Source organism: Stegostoma tigrinum, unplaced genomic scaffold (assembly GCF_030684315.1).
Source record: "Stegostoma tigrinum isolate sSteTig4 unplaced genomic scaffold, sSteTig4.hap1 scaffold_120, whole genome shotgun sequence".
In the NCBI taxonomy this organism is placed as follows: Eukaryota; Metazoa; Chordata; class Chondrichthyes; order Orectolobiformes; family Stegostomatidae; genus Stegostoma; species Stegostoma tigrinum.
Genome location: NW_026728069.1, coordinates 170,853 through 191,777, shown reverse-complemented (window position 1 = coordinate 191,777; position 20,925 = coordinate 170,853). Strand labels below are relative to the sequence as shown.

General features: G+C 44.3%; 1 long non-coding RNA gene across 7 annotated transcripts; it reads left to right on the top strand.

Annotated features, from left to right (window-relative positions):
* The first annotated feature begins 1,060 nt into the window (after positions 1 to 1,060).
* Positions 1,061 to 18,007, top strand: LOC132207671 (uncharacterized). Of its 7 annotated transcripts, none has more exons than XR_009443694.1 (5): positions 1,061 to 1,331; positions 4,175 to 4,216; positions 6,674 to 6,831; positions 9,489 to 13,091; positions 15,359 to 16,367. It is a non-coding gene; the product is annotated as an uncharacterized LOC132207671 (long non-coding RNA). The 7 variants fall into 7 exon arrangements; XR_009443690.1 differs by having other exon boundaries at positions 1,063 to 1,331; positions 6,674 to 6,902; XR_009443693.1 differs by having other exon boundaries at positions 1,118 to 1,331; positions 6,674 to 6,902; positions 9,489 to 9,584.
* The last annotated feature ends 2,918 nt before the right edge of the window (positions 18,008 to 20,925 follow it).

Genomic DNA, 20,925 nt, shown 5'->3' with positions numbered 1-20,925 from the left:
TTGTATATGGACTTTGTGATAATGGGTGTGGGGGTGAGTAATGTGGTTGGAAGCTCATCTTGGGGTGAAATATTGCACCATGACTGTGACCAGTGTGTTACCTGCCAGTTACCGGGGCAGGGATGGAGTCAGTGGAGAGGGAGTAGAATTTTGCCCCCTGCCTGGATTGACATTTTTCATTGTCTATTTAAATGTGATCTGTACCCTTTTTCAAACAGGAACAGACTTGGCAGCAGAACTAATTTGTGAACCAACGGTCAGCTTTATTGAGACAAAGTGTGGAGTTTATCTGTTATGAAGTAAACTACAGTGACAAACTCAGACAGCTACTTACAGTTGAATGTGGATTATACTGCTTAAGTCAATAACTAGGCAGTAGAGCAGGGGAACAACTTATTGGAGTTTTTGCAGCCTCGGTCTTCAAACTTTTTCTTCTGTCTTGGGCTTTTATCTTCTGATTCTCGTTGCTTTCCATTGCACAGACCTTTCTTGAGAATCTCTTTTCTGCTTGTTCTTTTTTGATTAACCTCCCTCTCTGCCCAATCACAGTTCATATGAACAACACTCACCTCACTTCACCACGTGGTGTTCTTCATATTCATAATTATTCTCTTTACATCTTACCTGAGGCCTGTTATACCTGAATTTATTACCCTTATTTCACCGCCATTTCTCTATTCGCTGACAGAGCGGTATCAAGGGTATCTTTAGCTTTGAGCTGCCGGAAGCCTTTTCAATCGTGACGTATTAAAAAAAAAACAAAAGAACTGGGAAGTTGTAAATCAGGAACAAAAACAAAGTTTCTGGAAAAGCTCAGCAGGTCTGGCAGCATCTGTGAAGGTAAAAAGACAGAGTTAACGTTTCGGGTACAGTGCCCCTTCCTCAGAGCGACTTATTAAAACCCCAGGATCGCTAATGTAACAATCTTTCTCATCCAGTTCTCAGGCTCATTTGTCTCAAAATGCAACATTGTGACGACGAGCATTTGCTTCCCACAATGACAACACGAAGCACTGCGCAAGCTCCAGCTCACCATGGCGTCTGGGTGATTGATGTCAGTGCAGAACCAATAGGAACACAGTGTGCCTTCAATGACCGGGCCGATGTCACCCAATCGGAATGAAGAGAGGGCGGGATAACTCTACCCACGTGATCATCCACGAGCGCCGTGCAGGGTCGCTGAGAACAACAGGAAGTGCAGATGCCGGAGAATTCGAGACAACACGGTGCAGAGCTGGATGAACATAGCAGGTCAAGCAGCATCAGAAGAGCAGGAAAGCTGGCGTTTCGGGTCTCGATCCTTCGCTGAGACCAAGATTTGTGCAATTGAGGTAAGAGCAGGACACGGTAAAGAAAGCAAAACGGCAGAAAGCGGGAGGGGAGTGATATTCGTATGGGTTTGGAAGTTTTATAAACACTTAGTGCACGTCGGAAAACACACATTTGAAACTAGCAGACTCACGTGTGCAGAAAACAAATCATTGCCTCAGATGGCATGAGGCCCGTGTGACCGCCACCATCTTTATCGGGGGCAATGATCTGCGGGGCGCATGCGCGGCAGCTTTGAAACTTTGAAAGGTCCGAGGTGAAGCTGGGCGCATGCGCAGCCGCCTCTGGCAGAAATTGAGCGAACAAGGTGTGGAGTTGGAGGAACACAGCAGGACAGGCAGCGTCAGAGGGGCAGGAAAGCTGGCGTTTTCATGCCTACACCCTTCAGAAATGGGGGAGGGGAAGGGGATTCTGAAATAAACAGGGAGAGGAGGCAGACAAGTTAAAGAGGTGGGGATGGAGCAGGTAAAGGTGAGTGTAGGTGGGGATGTAGGGAGGGGATATTCAGTCTCGGGAGGAGGGGATAGGTGAGAGGAGGAACAGGATAGGGAGGTGGGGATGAGCAGTTGTTTATTGCAAACTGAGTGGAGGTGTTCAGTAAAGTGGTCCCTAAGCCTCTGCTTGGTTTCCCTGATGTAGTTGAGGCCACAACGGGTACAGAGGATGCAGTACACCACATTAGCGCCTGCATTCCCCATACAGATGGCCTAAAAGCCCTATGCTATTTCCTGTCCTGCAGGTCTGACCAGGTCCCCTCTACTGACCCCCTTATGCGCTTAGGTGAACTCGTCCTCACCCTCAACAACTTCTCTATCAATTCCTCCCACCTCCTACAGACAAAGGGGATGGCCATGGGTACCCACATGGGCCTAAGCTATGCCTGCCTCTTTGTCGGAACAGTCCCTCTTCTGTACCTATACTGTGCCTGAACCCCATCTCTTCCTCCGGTACACGGATGACTGTATCGGCGCTGCCTCGTGCTCCCACGAGGAGCTTGAACAGTTCGTGCACTTCACCAACACCTACCACCCCAACCTTAAGTTCACCTGGACCATCTCTAACATCTCTCTCACCTTCCTATACCTCTGTTTTCATCTTCGGCAACCATCTAGAAACCGGTATCCATTTCAAGCCCACTGACTCCCTCAGCTACCTAGAATACACTCCTCCCACCCACCGTCCTGCAAAAATGCCATCTCCTATTCCCAATTCCTTCATTTCAACCACATCTGCTCCCAGGGTTCCACTCCCGTACATCTCGGATGTCCTTGATTTTCAAGGACCGTAATCCCACCTCACAGCACCCCCCGCCCCTCGCAGTGATCGAGAACACCCTTGACTGTGTCTCCTGCCTTTTTACACAACTCCTACCTTGCACCCAATCCCTGCAATAACAACCGAAAAAGGATCCCCCTCATCCTCACATACCACTCCACCAATCTCCGGATCCAACGCACATTTCTCTGACACTTCCGCCATCAGCAATCCGAACCCACTATCAAAGACATTTTTCCCTCCCCACCCTTGCCTATTTTCCAGAGGGGCCACTCTCTCTGTAACTTCCTTGTCCGTTCCACTCTCCCCTCCTGCCCCACCACACCTGGCACTCTTCCCTGCAACCGCAGGAAGAGCTACACTTGCCCCCACACCACCTCCCTCACCCCCATCCCAGGCCCCAAGAAGACTTTTCACATCAAGCAGATGTTCACCTGCACATCTACTAATGTGGTACACTGCATCCCCTGTACCCATTGTGGCCTCCTCTACATTGGGGAAACCAAGCGGAGGCTTGGGGATCGCTTTGCAGAACACCTCCGCTCGGTAGCACAATAAATAACTGCACCTCCCAGTTGCGAACCATTTCAACTCCCCATCCCATTCCTCAGACAACATGTCCATCCGCAACAATGCTACCCGAAGGTTGCAGGAACAACAACTCATATTCTGCCTGGGAACCCTGCAGCCCAATGGTGTCAATGTGGATTTCACAAGCTTCAAAATCTCCCCTCCCCCACTGCATCCCAAAACCAGCCCAAGTCGTCCCCGCCTCCCTAACCTGTTCTTCCTCTCTCCTTACCCCTCCTCCCACCTCAAGCTGCATCCCCATTTCCTGCTTACAAACATTATCCCACCCCCTTGACAAGTTCGTCCTCCCTGGACTGACCTATCTCCCCCCTACCTACCCACCTATACTCACCTTTACCTGCTCCATGCCCACCTCTTTAACTTGTCTGTCTCCTCTCCACTTATCTTCCCCCTCCATCTTCGATCTGTCTCCCCCTCTCTCCCTATTTAGGTCAGAATCCTCTTCCCCTCCCCCATTTCTGATGAAGGGTCTCGGCCCAAAACGTCAGCTTTTGTGCTCCTAAGATCCTGCTTGGCCTGCTATGTTCATCCAGCTCCACACCTTGTTGTCTCGGATTCTCCAGCATCTGCAGTTCCTATTATCTCTTATCCAAGTGTTTGTTTCTTATGGATTTCTTTCCCAGAGTGTGGGATAACAGCAGCTCGCACTGCTCTTGCTCACTTCTGTGCTCTTTGATCACCTTTGTCGGTGTCTAATCTCTTCAGTCTCTCATGATGGGTATATTTGATCTCTGTAGTATTTTACTGTTATTTTCTTATACCTTTTTGGAAATAAATTTTTTACCACCGCCCACCCCCGTCTGTGTGCTGCTCTCTTACCAGATTAATTTTTGAACGGTGTCTTTCACAGCTAGGATATATTCTCCCAGAAAGAGAGTGCATTTTTCTTCCATTTCACACCACCAAATTCTACAGCAGCTTTATTCTGTGTCATTCATTTTGCACTTCTGCAACATTTGCTCTGTTTCTCCTTCCACAGATACCAGCGATCGTTGCCAAAGCCCTGCTACCTCTGGAGAAGGTGATGTTTAACTTTCATGTCTTTTTGCAGCTCAGATGAAGGTACGACCGCAATGCGGTCATTTGAGAAGCTACAGATCATTCATCTAGCGGTACTGAAGAGCTAACAGTGTATGTCCAAATCAACAAACTATTTATTTGTATTTTTATCATCTTTTATAATTTGAGAAAAATATTATCAAGAAACTTTTGACGTAAGGCCATATTAGGTCAGGTAACCAAAAAGTTTCCAAATTTGCAGGCTTTCATCACTATCTTAAAGAAGGAAAGCAAACCTTAGAGTTGGGAATTCCAGACCATGTTGCCTGGCAACTGTAGAAACAGCCTCCAATAGTGAAGGGATGATTAAACGCATTGTTGGAGTCTGAAACTAAATGAATTGTTGAAGTATTGAAGGTTGTGTGGTGCAGGGAGATAGGGCTCATCACCGCCAGGAATTAAATCAAGGATGAGAATTTTAAATTGTTGCTTATGAATAGGAGCCTTTGTGGGTCAGGGAGTACAGCAGTGATGGTGAACAGGTCTTGGTGCAAATGAACTTGTGTGCAGCAGAATTTTAGGTATTCTTGAGGTTACAGGGACATTGAATGTGGGAGGCCGACTGGCAGTGAATTTGGATAGTTAAGCCTAGAGATAACACAGGAATAGATGAGAGGTTCAGCAGATGAGCTGAAACTAAGGTGTCACTGTCAGTCATTTCCACTGAAGTGGAAATAAATGGTTTTTGTGCTATTTATCCTCTCCTCACCTCACCTCAGGAATTCAGCTGTTTGTGAATTTGTGGATCAAGTCTGTAATAAGATCAGGAACCGAGTGCCCGCCTTGACTCGAACTGGGTGTCACTGAGCAGGTTACTGCTGAGTAAGTGCTGCTTAATAGCGCTGTTGACAACACCTTCCATCACTTTACTGATGAGAGAGAGTAGACAGTTTGAGGGGAAATTGGTCGGGTTGGATTTGCTCTATGTTTTTGTGCTGAACAGACCTGGGGAGTTTTCCAAATTGTCAGTAAATACCACTGCTGGAGCTGTACTGAAACAGTTTGGCTTGGAGACGAGCAAGCTCTAGAGCACTAGTCATCAGTACTATTGCCAGAGTGTTGCCAGGGCCTGTAACCTTTGCAGTGTTCATCCATTTATTAATATTATTTGAAATGAATCAAATTGGATGAAAATTCACATCTCTGTTGGGGACCTCTGAGGGAGTCTGAGATGGATCATCCAGTTGGCACGACTGGCTGAAGATTGCTGCAGTCTTGTCTTTTACATGGATAGGTTGGGCACCTCTGTAAGGAAGGATGGGGATTTTTGGCATGCTTCCTCCAGTGAGTTGTTCACTTGTTCATCAACATTCACGACTGTGTTTGGCAGAACTGCAGAGCTTAGATCTGATCTATTGGTTATGGGGTGGCTCAGCTCTAACTCTTGCTGCTTATGCTATTTGGCATTCAGATAGTCCTGTTGGGAAGTTTTACCAGGTTGGCTCTGATGAAGGGTCTAGGCCTGAAACGTCAGCTTCTGTGCTCCTGAGATGCTGCTGGGCCTGCTCTGTTCATCCAGCCTCACATTTCATTATCTTGGGTTCTCCAGCATCTGCAGTTCGCATTATCACTTTACCAGATTGGCACCTTATTTTTAGCTATGCCTTGTGCTGCTCTTGGCATGCCCTCTGATACTATCCATTTAATCAGTGTGTTTCCCCTGGATCAATGGTAATGGTTGGGTGCACAATATTCTGGCCCCTGAGGTTACAGATTATGCCAGAGTAAGTTCTGCTGCTGTTGATGTCCCACAAAGCCTCATAGATATCTGGTTTTGAGTTCCTGTATCTGTTCCAAGTCTGTCCCTTTTAGCCAAAGTTCGTGCCACTCAACACAATGGAGGGTATTCTCAAGTTTAAGATGAGGCTTTGTCTCCACAGTACTGCGGTGGTCGCTGTTATCAATCCTGTCACGGACAGATGCATCTGCAGCTGGGAAATTTGTGACGATGAGACCAGCTATGTTTTTCCCTTCTCTTGGTTGCGTCACCACCTGCTGCAGTCCCAGCCAAGCAGTTTTTTTTTTCCTTCAGGATGTGACCAGTTTGATTGGTAATCCTGCTGCGAACTCCTCCTGATGGTGGGCGTTGAGTACATTTCGTGCCATTTACACTCACAGTGCTTCCTCCAAGTGCCATTCAACATGGAGATTTTTAAATTAAAATTCACTCTTGGAATGTGGAAATCGCTGGCTGGACCAGCATTTATTGCCCATCCCTAATTGCCCCAAAGGTAGCTAAGAGTCAACCACATTGCTGTGGGTTTGGAGTTGCATGTCATGCAGACCAGGTAAGGATGGCAGATTTCCTTCCCGAAAGGACATAAGTGAACCTGGATAATCAGCAATGGCTTCACGGTCATCATTCGGCTATTAATTCCAGATCATTATTTAATTCAAATTCCACTATTTGTCATGGCAGGATTCGAAGCCAGGTCCCCAGGATGTTATCTGGGTCTCTGAATAAATAATCTAGCGATAATACTGCTGCCGATTTTATCACCTGCGGAGGATGGTCTATGGCATTCTGCAGGAGCCATGAGACTTCCAGGCGTCAGAGTCAGTGTCGAGTACTCCCAGGTCAGTTACTGCGGTCAGAATGGCACTGTGCTGCCACGTCTGTCCTGCTCCTGGGACAGGTCTTCACTAAGGTCAGTGATGGTGGGTGTGTCACTTAGCTATAAGATAGATTCTATGCATATGACACTGTTTCTTGACGAGTCTTTGAGCCATCTCTCCAAATTTTGCCACTCGCCCTGAGATATTCGTAAGGAGGAGTTTATGGAGTCGATCGGGCTGATTCTGCAGTTGTCTTTCCTAGTCCCTTGGTAGATGCCAAGTGGTCTACCCAGCTTCATTCCTTTGAGACTTTACAGTCACTTGCAACTGAGAGGCTTGCTGAGGTTGACAAATTTCTTTCCCTGAAGGACATTAGATTTTTTTTCTTTTTCTGCCATTAGCAATGGTTCCATGGCAACCAGTTGATTCTTAATTCCAGTTTTTTTTAATTGAATTCAAATTCCACCATCTGCTGAGATGGGATTCAAACCCAGACTTCTGTTGTACATTTTAGTATTCTGGATAAAAGTTAAATCATCAAGTTTGTTCACTCATTTTTGAATATCTCTAACACAGGCATTGTTTCTTTGCAAACCATTGTCCATTAGCCTGTCTCCTCCATCCTCCCCTCCAACAACAAGTGTGGGAGACACATAGAAACTCCATCTCACTAAGATTGAGACAATCCAAATCGGATGCCTCTGCTGCTTCCCTCTCTTCCACTCGCCCACCAAACCAAATTGCCTGGCACGTTGCTCATTGTTTTCGTCCTAAACTTGCATCTTTCTCCAGTCTTGTGTAAGCCTGATCAGAGTTCATCTTAATCCTTTGCCCTATTCTCGTTAAACTACAAACATTTTAAGTCTCTCTTATTTCTCCTCCTGCTCCTCCTCCTTGCCTCTTCCCCCCCACCCCCCCCCCCCCGCCTCCCATGCCAGTTCAGATATTGTCACTTGTTCTGTCTGCTTCTCTTTTCTGGTTATGTCCTTCTCCCCCATTCTGTTTAAAACCAATGTTTGACCTTACTGTCATTGGAAAATCCCACTCCATCTCTCTGTTTCCTGTCTGAAATCCATGTAGTCCATGTCCCTCAACGATCTATCCTTGGCTCATGCTGTTTCTCACCGACATACTGCCAGGAGGTGAGATCTTCCACAGGCACCGTGTTAGGTTTTGCACATATACTACAATATTCAGATCCAACTCCCCTCCATCACTCTCCTTTGCTCCACTGTTACTCAATTCTAAAACTGCTTATGATGCTTCCGCTACTTGATTAGCTGAAATTTCCTCCAATAACACTTTGTGATAGTTAAACACATTGCCTTCAGTTATTATTACAAATTTTTTTTCTTACTACTGTACTGAATCCATCCCTCTCATTGGGAAATGTCTGACGCTGAACTGCACACTTCTCAATATGCTCTCATATCTCCCCTCAACATGAACATCTTAGCATACATTTTCTCAATCACATGCCAGAAATTTCAACCTCTGAAATGCTCCTTCTCTCCACCTCACTTATAACTGAAACCCCTTATCCATGTCTGTGTTGCCTTAAATTTGATCTTTCCAAAAGAGATCCCTCTATTCGCTGCCTTATCAAGAATTTGCTCCCCCGATCGGAAATATCCCCTGAGCATTTATCCCGTCAACTCCCTTAAGAATCTTGTATTTTTAATTGGATCATCTCTCATTCTTCTAAAATCTAGTTAGTAGATTCCAAACCTATTTAGTCTTAGCTTAAAAGATAATCCCTCCAAACCGGTGATCATCCTAGTTCATCTTCTCTGAAATACCTCCAATGAAGTGATGAATTTGCTTAAGTGGACCAAAAAAAGCTGCTCACATTCCTCCAGATGTGGTCTTAACAACAATTTGTACATTTGCCCTAAGACATGTATTCCAAACTCTTATACTGCAAACATCATGACATAAGGGATAACATCCCTTTGCCCTTCCTGATTTCCTGTTGCAACTGTGTGCACGCTTTGTATTTCCTGCACAAATATTCCTGAGTCCCTATGTGATGCAGTTTTCCACAGTTTTTACCTTTTAAATAACACTGTTCTTTGTTTGTCTCCTCAAGAATAAACTTCACAATTTCCCACATTTATACTCCATTTGCCAACTTGTCACCCATTTATCAATATCTCTCCATAAACTGTAACCCTCACGGAACCTGACTGTTATCCCTTCATGAGATCCTCCCTCATTCTTCTAATCTTTTTGTTGGGAGCACTGGGCAAGATGACACGTATATTATTGCTGCCTTTTTAAGGGGCATCCTTTTGAATGACTGGGAGAAGCTTGCAGTCCATTTCTCAAAATCGAGACAACTTGTTCATCAAGTTGTTTGATTTTCCAGCCCAATGTCTCATTGATGTGGCAGTGCAGCAGCACAGAAGAAAAGGAAGTGAATCCTGCCATGTGCATCTCTCTAAATCATGGCCGTTCTTTGCCATATGTCAAAGACCTGCAGTTCTGGTCAGTGACATGAAGTCTCAAGTTAGAAATTCCGAGAAACCCAAATAGATTTCTCCCTGAATCAACGACTGACCTCCACAAGGGATAATGCGTAATAGGGACAATGCACAGTTATCTTCGGCCACAATGTGGGGATGTTGTGAATTTCTACCCAGACTGACAGTGATGGATTTCATGAATTTGTGTTACAGGATAATAGAAGGGGACTTCCATGTGGGGAACTCAATAATTTTAACACCAAACTCTGACAGAATTACTCAATTCATCAGCACCTGGATATTTGCATTGTGTGTGAATATTGTGTTCCTGCTCATTTCTCATTTGCCGTGTAAAATTTCTCTCTTAAATCACCCCATTTTCTCAATAGATCGTCCCTAAAATTTTCAATGTGTCCTGTAATTTTTTTTAAGATCAGTCATGAGTCTACATTTTATCATTCTAAAGTGTTTCTTTTGTAAACACCTCTATCAAAGGTCCCCTCAAAATCCTTTGTGACAAGGAGAGCAATCTCAGTTTCCCCAAACACCTGATTCCCCAATGACTGTTTGCTGTCTATAAGGCACTCGTCTGGATTGTATTGGAACATTTTCCACTTCCCTGCATGCGTACAGCCCCAACACTGTTCGAAAAAGTGAACATCCTCCAGAAGAAGCGCTCTGTCAGAGTCGTGTCCCATCCACCACATTCGACATTCCCCTCTACACCACCAAGGCACAGTGGCATCACTGTGCCAAAGGTAAAGTCACCATTGTCCTAACTGACCATAGGGCTGGTTTAACCTGAAGATTACCACACCCGACTCGAGGGGAGAGGTTGAGAAGGAGAGTCCATCTATTATAGATGGATATTTGCTGTGTACCAGCAACGCAAAAGTCAAATGAAAGAATAATGTCAAAAAAAAAGCTCTAACCATGCAACTAAAAACCTTCTTCCCTACAAACCATTCTGTTAAATCTCCTCTGCCCCCTGTCAGGGACCCTCCCGTCCTTCACAGTGTGTGTGGGATCTTTGGTTTGCACAGACTCAGCTCGTCTCTGTTCCTGTCTGTGATGTCATCATGCTGTGACAATGGTACTGAACCTCACTGTCTGTGAGGGTGGTAGGCACAGAGATCCTCATAGCGTTTAAGGCATATTTAGATGCCCACTTGTGATGCCAACGCAGACAAGTCTATGGGCCAAGTGCTGGAAAATTAGTTTAGAGTCGTTAGGTAATAGTTTTTAACTGGCACAGGCTGGATGGGCCACAGAGCCTTTTTCTGGACTGGAGACCTTCGAGACTCTTCACATAGGAAGATGCCAAGCAATATTTCAAGCCATTTCAGAAAATGAGATACTACAATGATCAATCATGAGCTATTCAATGTTTTCTGGAGAAAAGTGAGGTACAGCGATGAAGTGGTTTACCAAGAATTTCTGGAGCTTGAATCCCAGGAAATTGCAGGTGCCACCATCAAGTGGAGGAATAAAAATGGGGCATCATCATTAGGACTGTATTAGAGGAAGGGACATGTTGAGATTTGTGAGGCTGGAGAATATTAGAGACAGGAAGGGTTCTGAGACTGGAGAAGATTTAAAAAGTCGGGAAAAGTGAGTTTGGAGGAGGTTACAGAAATGGTGAGGATTGTGAGGCTGGATTAGATGTCAAACAAAGGGAGGTTTGTGAGGGTAAAGACAGTTAGAGCTAAGGAAGTTTATATGGGCTGGAGGATTTTGGAGACAGGAGGGTGTTGAACAAAGAACAAAAATTACAGCACAGGAACAGGCCCTTCGGCCCTCTAAGCCTGTGCCGATCCAGATCCTCTATCCAACCCTGTCACCTATTTTCCAATGATCTGTATCTGTCTTCTCCCTGCCCATTCATGTATCTGTCTAGATACATCTTAAATGATGCTATCGTGCCCACCTCTACCACCTCCGCTGGCAATGCATTCCAGGCACCCACCACCTGCTGTGTAAAGAATTTTCCACACATATCCCCCTTAAACGTTTCCCCCCTCACCTTGAAACCTGGAGGAGATTAAAGGTGAGGTTTGTGAGACTGGAGAATCTACAGAGAGGGTAAGAGTTTTGAGGCTAGAGGGGGATTCCAACGATAGGCAGGTCGTAAGGCTTGAGAGGGATTCCAGCAACGTGGAGGGTGGTGAGGCTTGAGGTGATGGCTACAATAGTGCAGGTAGTGAGACTCGAGGGTCATTCCCATGATAGGGAGGGTAGTGAGGTTTGAGGAATGATTCCTCCGATAGAGAGGGTGTTGAGGCTTCAGCGCAGATTATCGTCTGAACAGCACAGTGGTGTACTTGAAGCATGTGGAGTGCAGCATTTACAGAAAGTGGTTCAACACCACTTTCTGCAAATCAAATAAAAATGGCAATCAATATTACTCTGGGCAGCAAAGGCCACATCCCATGAGTCAATTAAAATTATGATGTGTTTCTGGTTTGGAGAGAGCTAGAAGAAGCTGAGATAATTCTCCTTGGGGCTGATTAGGAATGATTTTGTCGAGTAGTAGGTTTGTTTCCAGGATATTAGTTTGCAGAGAGAAATTATTAACATTGTGCAATGTTTGGTAACTGCAGAATACAACATCCAGATAATTGGCAAATAATGCAGGGTGAAAATGTGAAGATTACTTGACTCAGCAAGTTCCCAGGACCTGGAACAGTCTGAATGGCAGCTGGATGCAGATTTAGCAGTGATTCTCAAGAGATTTGGGATTTAACTTTTCAAGGCATGATCAAGAGGGTGGTGGACAAATGGTGGGAGAATTGGGTCAGATTTGCAGCATCTCTAGAATAAGAGTAAAGTCTTTGACAGGGTTCCACATGGTTGACTGATGAGTAAAGTTAGATCACATGTGATTCATTAAGAGCTTGCTAATTGGAAGCGGAATTGGCTTAGTTGTAGGAGAGCCCGTGGTGCTGCAGGATTTTTCAGAGTGGAGTTCTGTGACCACCGTGTTCCACAGCAATCGGTACAGGGTCCACTTCTTTGTTTCTCATTAATATAAATGATTTGGAAGAGAATTTAAGGGACAAAAGTAATAAGTTTGCAGATGATACTAGAAATGGTGGTTACAGTAGTTAGTGAAGGCTGTCTAAGATGACAGTGAGATCTTGATCAATTGGCTCAATGGGTTGAGGAGTGGAGGATGAAGTTCAATTTGAATAAATGTGAGACATTGTATTTTGGTAAAATGAACAAGGGTAGGACTTGCACAATTGATGGTTGCACCCAGGGTAGTGTTGTGGAACAGAGAAATGCTGAGATTCAGGTACATAATTCTTCGAAGTTTATGGAGATAAGTAGACAGGGTGGTTAATAAGTTGTTTAGCACACTTTCCTTCATTGCTCAGAACTTTGAGTATAGGAGTTGGGGTGTTATGTTAAGATTGTATAGGACATTGGTTAGGCTTCACTTGTGGTATTGTGTGCAGTTCTGGTCACCCTGTTACAGGAAGGACACTATTATTAAACTGGAGACAGTTCAGACAAGACTCACTGGGATGTTGCCAGGATTGGAGGGCTTGATGATCAAAATCGACTGCCAAAGCTAGGACTTTCCTCACTGCAGTAAAGGAGGTTAAGGGGTAACCTTAGAACTTTATGAAATCATGAGGGCACAGATTATGTGACTAGTAAGGGGTTTCCCCTAGGCTGGGGGATTTCAAGACAAGGGGATATGTGTAAGGTGAGAGGAGAAATACATCTTTAAAAAACGACATGAGGGACATTTTTTCTTTTACAGAGTGGTTCATGTGTGAAACAAACTTTCAGAGTAGTTGGTGGATGCAGGTACAGTCACATTGTTTAAAAGACATTTGAATAAGTACATGTACAAGAAAGTCTTAGAGGAATATGTGCCAGATGCAGGCAGATGGGATCAGTTTAAATATAAAACTTATATTTAATATAAATTTCCAACTTCTATATTGGAGTAAGGCCAATTTTGACAGTGTTGGGCAGGTGATCAGGAGAGGCAATTCACCGGTAATGGGATGCTTGGAAAATGGGAGGCCTTCAAAAACAAAATAAGCAGAGTCCAGAGATAGTATGTTCCTGTTTACGAGAAGGGCAAGGCTGGTAAGTGTAGGGGATACTGGATGATTGGAGAAATTGAGGCTCTGGTCAAGAAAAAGAAGGCAGCACACGTTGTTCTTGACAGCACGAATTGGATCAGTCCCTCGACGTATAAGGGCAGGACGAGTACACTCAAGGGAAATTGGGAGGGTGAAAAGCAGACAGAAGCCATCTTTGGCAAATAAGGTTAAGGCGAGTCCCAAGAGATTCTGAAACTACATTTGGGACAAAAAGCAACAAGGGAGAAAATAGGGCTCCTTTAATGATCAACGAGGCTGTCTGTGTGGAACTGCAGGCTGAGATAGTAAATGAATATTTCACATTAGTATTTACTGCACAGAAGGATGTGGAGGCGAGAGAACTTGGAAACATAAATAATGGAAGTGTCCATATTACACAGGATTAGGAGGTGGACATCTTAAAATGCATAAAGGTAGTAGATAAGGCCCTGGCATCTGATCAGGTGTTACCCACAAACTCAGGGAGAGGCGAGGGAAATAATTTCTGGGCCCTGTTCTGAGATATTTGTATCACTGATAGACACTGGTGAGGTGCCAGAAGACTGCCTGACTAATGTGGTGCCATTCTTTCAGAAAGGTGGTAAGGAAAAGCCAGGGAACTATCGACTGGTGAGCCTGATGTCAGTGGTGGGTAAATTGTTGGAGGGGATTCTGAGGGACAGGATTTGTATGTATTCCGAAAAGCAAGGACTGCTTAGGGATAATCAACATGACTTTGTGAGTTGGAAATCTTATCTCACTAACTTGACTGAGTTTTTTTTTGAAGAAGTGGCAAAGAAGATTGAAGAAGGCAAAGCAGTGGACATTGTCTATATGGACTTCAGCAAGGCATTCACCAAAACTCCACATGACTGATAGGTTAGCAAGATTAGATCAAGTGGAATCCAAGGAGAGTTAGCTATTTCAAACAAAATTGGCATGAAGGTAGGAGACAGGATCGTATAGCGGGGTGGGGGGGGTTGTTTTTTTTCGGTCTGGAGGACTATGAACAGCAGTGTGCTGCAAGGATCGGTGCTGGATCCACTGCTTTTTGTCATTGATACAAATCATTTGGAATGAATATTGGAAGAATGGTTAGTAAGTGTGCAAAATTGTTGGTGTAGTAGACAGCAAAGAAGTTTACCTCCAAGTACAATGGGAACTTAATCAGATGAGTCGATGGGCCGAGGAGTGACAGAAATCAGTTTAGTTTGGATAAATGGGAGCTATTGCATTATGGTAATGAAAATCAGGGCAGGGCTTAAACAGTTAGTGATGAAGCCCTGGGGACTGTTATGCAACAGAGACTCCTTGGGGTGCAGGTGCACAGTTCCTTGAAGGTGGATTGCAGGTGCAGAAGTTAGTGAAGATGGCATTTGCTATGCTTGCATTTATTGGTCAGTACATTGAGTGTAGGAGTTGGAAGGTCATGTTATAGACAGAACAAGGCATTGATTATGCTGCTTTTGGAATACCGTGTTCAGTTCTGGTCTCCCTGCTATCGGAATGATGCTGTTAAACTGGGCAGGGTGCAGAAAAGATTTAGAAGGATGTTGGAAATTTTGAGCTGGAGGGAGAGGTTGAATATGCTGGGGCTATTTTCCCTGGAGCACTGAGGGCTGAGGGGTGACCTTCTAAAAGTTAATAAAATTATGGTGGGCGTAGGGTAAATAGCGAAGGTTGTTTTCCCAGGGTAGGGGAGATGAGAACTAAACACTGGTTTAAGCTTAGAGGGAAAGTTTTAACAGGGAAAGCGGGTGGTGCCTGTATAGAATGAGCTGCCAGAGGAACTGGTGGAAGCTCGTCAATTAACCATCCCAGATATCTTTTAATGTTGTATGTGAATAGGGAGGGTGTAGAGGAATATGGGTCAAATGCTTGCAAATGTGATTAGATAAATTTAGGATATCTGGTCAGCATGGACAACTGGGATTGTTCCATGCTGTACAACTCGGACTAAGCATTTTTGTGTTTTCATTTCAGATTTCTACAATTTTACTTCTGCGCTGTTCTTAGTCTTTCAGCGGGATTGAAAGGTTGAGTTACAGATCTATACAATGCCTGTCCTTCCCCCCTGGCTGTCCCACCTCTCTTTCCGTAATTTTGTGCAAACAGACTGGATTGCTTACCTGGATGATATTTATTTGTGAATGAATTTGTTCTAATGATGATCTAGCATATTCCCCAAGTGTCGCTCCACAAATGTCCAGAGGATTTCTCAGTTGCACAATCTGTTTTCTTCTGGTTTCTCACTCACTGCACTTACTTTCTGTTTGAAAGCTTAGTCTGCAATTTGGAGAATTCAAACTGTTCCACATCCAGGTCTGACAGTCATTTTGTTTATCACAACCCAATTATCTCAGTATTTTGAACATTGAAGGAAAAAGCAGCACTCACACTTTGGAGAAATGCAAATGGTTTGTGTGTCAAAGAGTCTGTGAAGATTCATCTGAAATGTCCTAACACCAGCGCAGTGACAGTGGGGAGAGACTGTGGAAATGGGAAGATTGCAGGAAGGAATTTCTTCATCCATCCCAGCTAGAAACTGACCACCAGTGTCACACTGGAGAGAGACCATTCACCTGCTCTGATTATGGAATGGGATTCGCTCAGTCATCTAACCTGCTTAAACACCAGGGAGCTCTCACTGGAGAGAAACCATTTACTTGCTCGGAATGTGGGAAAGCATTCACTCAGACAACTTAACTGCTGATACACGCGCAAATTCACACTGGAGAGAGACCATTGGCCTGTTGTGTGTGGGAAAGGCTTTGCTGACTTGAATTCCCCTCTGACACACCAGCAAGTTCACTCTGTGGAGAGACCATTCATGAGCTCTGAGTGTGGGAAAGCATCCAAACAGTGGTTCACAAAGAAGCACAATTGAAGGATTTTGCTCTCACTCTCACGATCAAATGAACCATAGTTTTGGGCTGTTTGTACTGATGTTACTGATCCTGCTCAATTAAAAGTACTGGTATTGTGGATAAAATGTTAATAACAGTTGTATATCTGTCAGGTAGAGCTTGGAAATAGTCACGTCATCACGACACATCGACACATTCACACTGACGAAAGACTATCCACCTGCACAGCATGTGAAAAGGGGTTTCCTGGTTCATCAGGACTGGTTAACTACCAGCCAATTTGAGTAACTTTTTTTTTATTCTGCTGTTAGCTGTCTCCAAACCAGGTATTTTTGGGCTTGTTTCTGGAGACCACAGAATCCCTTCAGTGTGGAAGCAGACGATTTGGCCCATCAAGTTCACACTGAACCTATGAAGAGTGTCCTACCCAGATCCTGTCTGCGTTGGTGTCCTCCCACAGTCCATTAAATGTGCAAAATAGGTCGATTGACTATGCTCAATTACCCTTAGTGTCTTGTGTGCAAAATGCAAGGACAGAGTAGGGTGTGAGACTGGGTGGGATGGTCTTTGGAGGATTTGTGTGGACTCAAGGGACTGAATGGCCATCTTCCACACTGTAGAAATTCCACACTGTAGGAATTCTATGTTGATCTCGATGGCCCTTTATTTGTTAGTTATGCCTGGTCAATATGTCTGCACACCTTTTACAATTACGGATCCTATTGCTCTCCACAGACACATTTCAAATTTTAATAGATATTTGTCGATTGGAAATGATGTAATGTTTTCTTTTGATTTTTGGCCACAAAATGAAAGTTTTAAATCTAAACAAAAGATTGGGATGAGTCCTGTACTATATCCTGATTGCATTTTCCCAATAGGCTATGAAACCTGGTGCCTACTGTGACTCTGTTCGAGGCGGGGTGGGAAAGATCTTCAGATCTTTACCTGTAGTCCATAGCAGTGATGGATCTCATGATGAATACCGATACAGTAGGCATCACACAATGTCTTGGTTTATTTTCTATTTAGTCTGCTGTCCTTTACTCCACAGAGACCGAGATAATGGTCTGCGGGCCGAGGTTTGAATCCCACCATTCCAGATGGTGGAATTTGAGTTTTTTTTAAAAAAAATCTGGAAATAAGAACCTAATGATGACTGTGAATCCATTGTCATTGTTGGAAAAACCTATGTCCTTTAGGGAAGGAAACTTCCAATGTTATCCAGTGATATCAAGATCCCATGAATGAATTTTTTAAAAAATGTCCTGCAAATACATTTATCTCTGTCTTAACTTATTTTACAACCGACTGTTCAAACTGGTTGATGGTCACTTTCCCCTTTGATCAAGTTGTGTCCATTTCATGGTTGAAACAAAAAAAAATGCATGAATGGAACCATAGTTGTTCTTTGTAGGAACAATACATGCTCTGACATGTTTGAAAAAGAAAACTCATCTCACTTATGAGCCAGATATCAAAGTTGACCAGATCCTGATGCTGTGTGAAATTCTTCACTGTCTTATCTACTTGTGTTGCTGTTTCAGGGAGCTATGGACTTGAACCTCCCAAACTCCTGAACACCTTGAGAATTTCATCAAACTGACCCCCAGTGGCAGGAATGGACAGGGTCAGCTTGGAATGATGAACATAATTCAGGCTCAACAAATCTACTGGACCATTTTGAGAATGTAATTAGTAGTGAGTGTGGCCACCTCTCTGTACTGTAGTGATACAGATCCCCTGATCCTGCTTGCCCCAAATGGCTGATATTAAATTATTCCTTAGACATGCTGTGTCAGGATCTTCTGACTGAATCCTGTCTTCCTTGCCCTGACTGAGAACTGTTTCCCTGAGACTTTGAGATGTGACCATTCAGTCGAAACACCCATCATTCAACTCTCTCCTGAGGGCCATGAATGATTCTGCTTCCAGCGCCCTCTCAGGCAGTGCACAGCCGGCAGGAACCACTCGCTGAAGACGGTGCATCTACCTCCCTTGATAAACGTTTCTCGTCATTGCAAAAAAAGGCAAATCACCACCCCTCCCTCCAAACCCATCCCACCCCGTCTGTTTCTTTGGAATGTGTAACTGCCTGCAGTGTCAGTGTGCCTGCAGTTATAAAAGGGTCTGATTTTGTGCTGTTCTGTTTCGTGCACGAAACAAAATGAACTGTTAGCAATGCAAAAAAGTCTGCCTCTTCCCAAATCAAATCAAATACTTGAAACAAATTCTAATTCTGATCGAATAATATCACTGTCAGGAAGAACTGGGTCACAAATATGAACACAATTTCTGAGACTAATCCATCTGACCTGGAATATTATGAACTCTGGTCTCCAAACCACTCCAACATCCCTAACATCACTCCCCTCCCTTCATGGATGATGGATATTAAGTTCAGTACATTGAATAAGTCACGAATGGTTTGGCTTCGACTCCATACATTCCAATTATACTCTGCTAATTTAGAATTGCAAATTAATATCCAAGTGCTGTAGAGATATAAAGGATGGAAACATACTGATTGCTGCAACTTGTCTATTCGAACCAGATATCCTAAATTATTTTAGTTCCATTTGCCAGCATTTGGCCCGTATCCCTCTGTCCCCTTCCTGTTCATTTATCAATCCTGATGCTGTTTAAGAGCTGGGATTGTACCACCTCCTCCATACATGCAGCATTCTCTACATGCAAAACTGTCCCTCAGGTCCCTTTTAAATCTTTCGCCTCTCAACTTAAACCCATGCTGTCAGGTTTGGATTCCTTTCCCTGAGGAAAAGGTATTGCCAATTCACCCCATCCAAGCCCCTCATGATTTTATAAACCTCTGTAAGGTCACGCCTCAACCTCTGACATTCCAGGGAATCAGCCCCGGCCTAGTCAGCCTCCTTTCCCTGTAGCTCAGACCATTCAATCCATGCACCATCCTTGTAAATCTTTTCTTTTTCTGAAACCTTTCAGTTAAACAACTTTCCTGTAGCAGGGATATTATACTGAGTGCAGTATTCTAAAAGTGGCAATGTTCTGTACATCTGCATCGTAGCACCCAAACTCCAATACTCAAGACATTGATAATAAAAGCAAGCATGCCAAATGCCTTCTTCACCATCCTGTCTAACTGTGGCTCCGCTTTCAAGGAACTATGCATCTGCACCCCAATGTCTCTGTTTGGTGACACTCCCCTAGGCCCTACCATTAACTTATAAGTCCTGCCCTAGTTTGCCTTACCAAGTCGCATCACCTCACATTTATCTGGACTCTATCTGCCACTCCTTGGCCTATTGGCCCATCTGATCAAGGTCCCTTTGTACTCTGAGATAACATTCTTCACTATCCACAACAACATGGATATTGGGGCCATCTGCAAACTTACTAGCCATCCTTCCTATGCTTCCATCTAAATCATTTATATAAAATTATGTGTAAGCAGTGTCCCAGCACTGATTCTTGTGACACACCACAGGTCACAGGTCTCCAGTCCGATATATAACACTCTACCGTCACTCTGTGCCTCCTGCCTTCTAGCCAGTTTTAGATCCAAACCACTAGCTTCCACTGGATTCCATGTGATCTAACCAGTCCACCATGAGGAACCTTTTCAAACACCTTTCTGAAGTGCATCCAAACAATGGTTACCCTGTCTGCCTTCATCAAACTTCTTTGTCACCTCTGCAAAATCCTCAAGATAGTGGGACGTGATTTACATCACACCAACACCAGAGTCAGATAACTGAGAACAGCACATGAAGCAAAATATGTACATGAGATAACAAAATGTGGAGCTGGATAAACAGAGCAGGCCAAAAAGCCCACAGCCAGCAGCCCCAGAGGACACAGCCACGCTGAGCCCTGCCGAATTTTCACCATCCCCCAGACCTCCCACTGACTGAGGTCAAACGGTTAGTCCCCAATAAGGGTCTCACCTTTGTCCCCATTCACCCACACATCCATGAATGGCAGTCACGTTAGGACATCGAGCAGTACTTTTTTCTGCCACCTTTGCCTCTCCAGCTATCTTCTTCTCTATCCATCTTTGAATCGCCTCTCCCTCTCTCCGTATTTATTTCAGAACCCTCTCCCCATCCCCCTTTTCTGATGAAGGGACTAGGCCCAAAACGTCAGGATTTGTGCTCCTAAGCTGCTGCTTGGCCTGCTGTGTTCATCCAGCTTCACACTTTGTTATCTCGGATTCTCCAGCATCTGCAGTTCCCATTATCTCTGATACAAAATGTGTACATTACTGGTTAAAAATACTGAAATAATTTCATTGTCTTCAACTTTAAAATCAAAGGCTGGAGTCTGCAGCTCAAACAATATCAGAAGCACTGGGGTGAGAGGAAACCCACAGTTCATGAAATGCCCAGGAATCAGACTGACGTCACTGACCAGTTGCCCGGGTGTGATTAAATCACCCACTTGAACACAGAGCATTCGGGTCTGCACAAACAGGTGGTGTGCACCAAGGAAGTGAGGGTCTGTGGAGTGATTGAAAGGAGATTGATCAGAAAGATTCAGGAACTGAGGGATATTAGTTGTAAGGTCAGGTTGGAGAAACTGAAGTTTTTTTTCTGCACAAAGCAAAGGAGACTGATGATCTTTGATTTAGATGTATAGGTCTATGATACTCCCAAATATCCCAGATGTCATCTTTTTTCAAAAACCGCAACTTCCCATCCACAG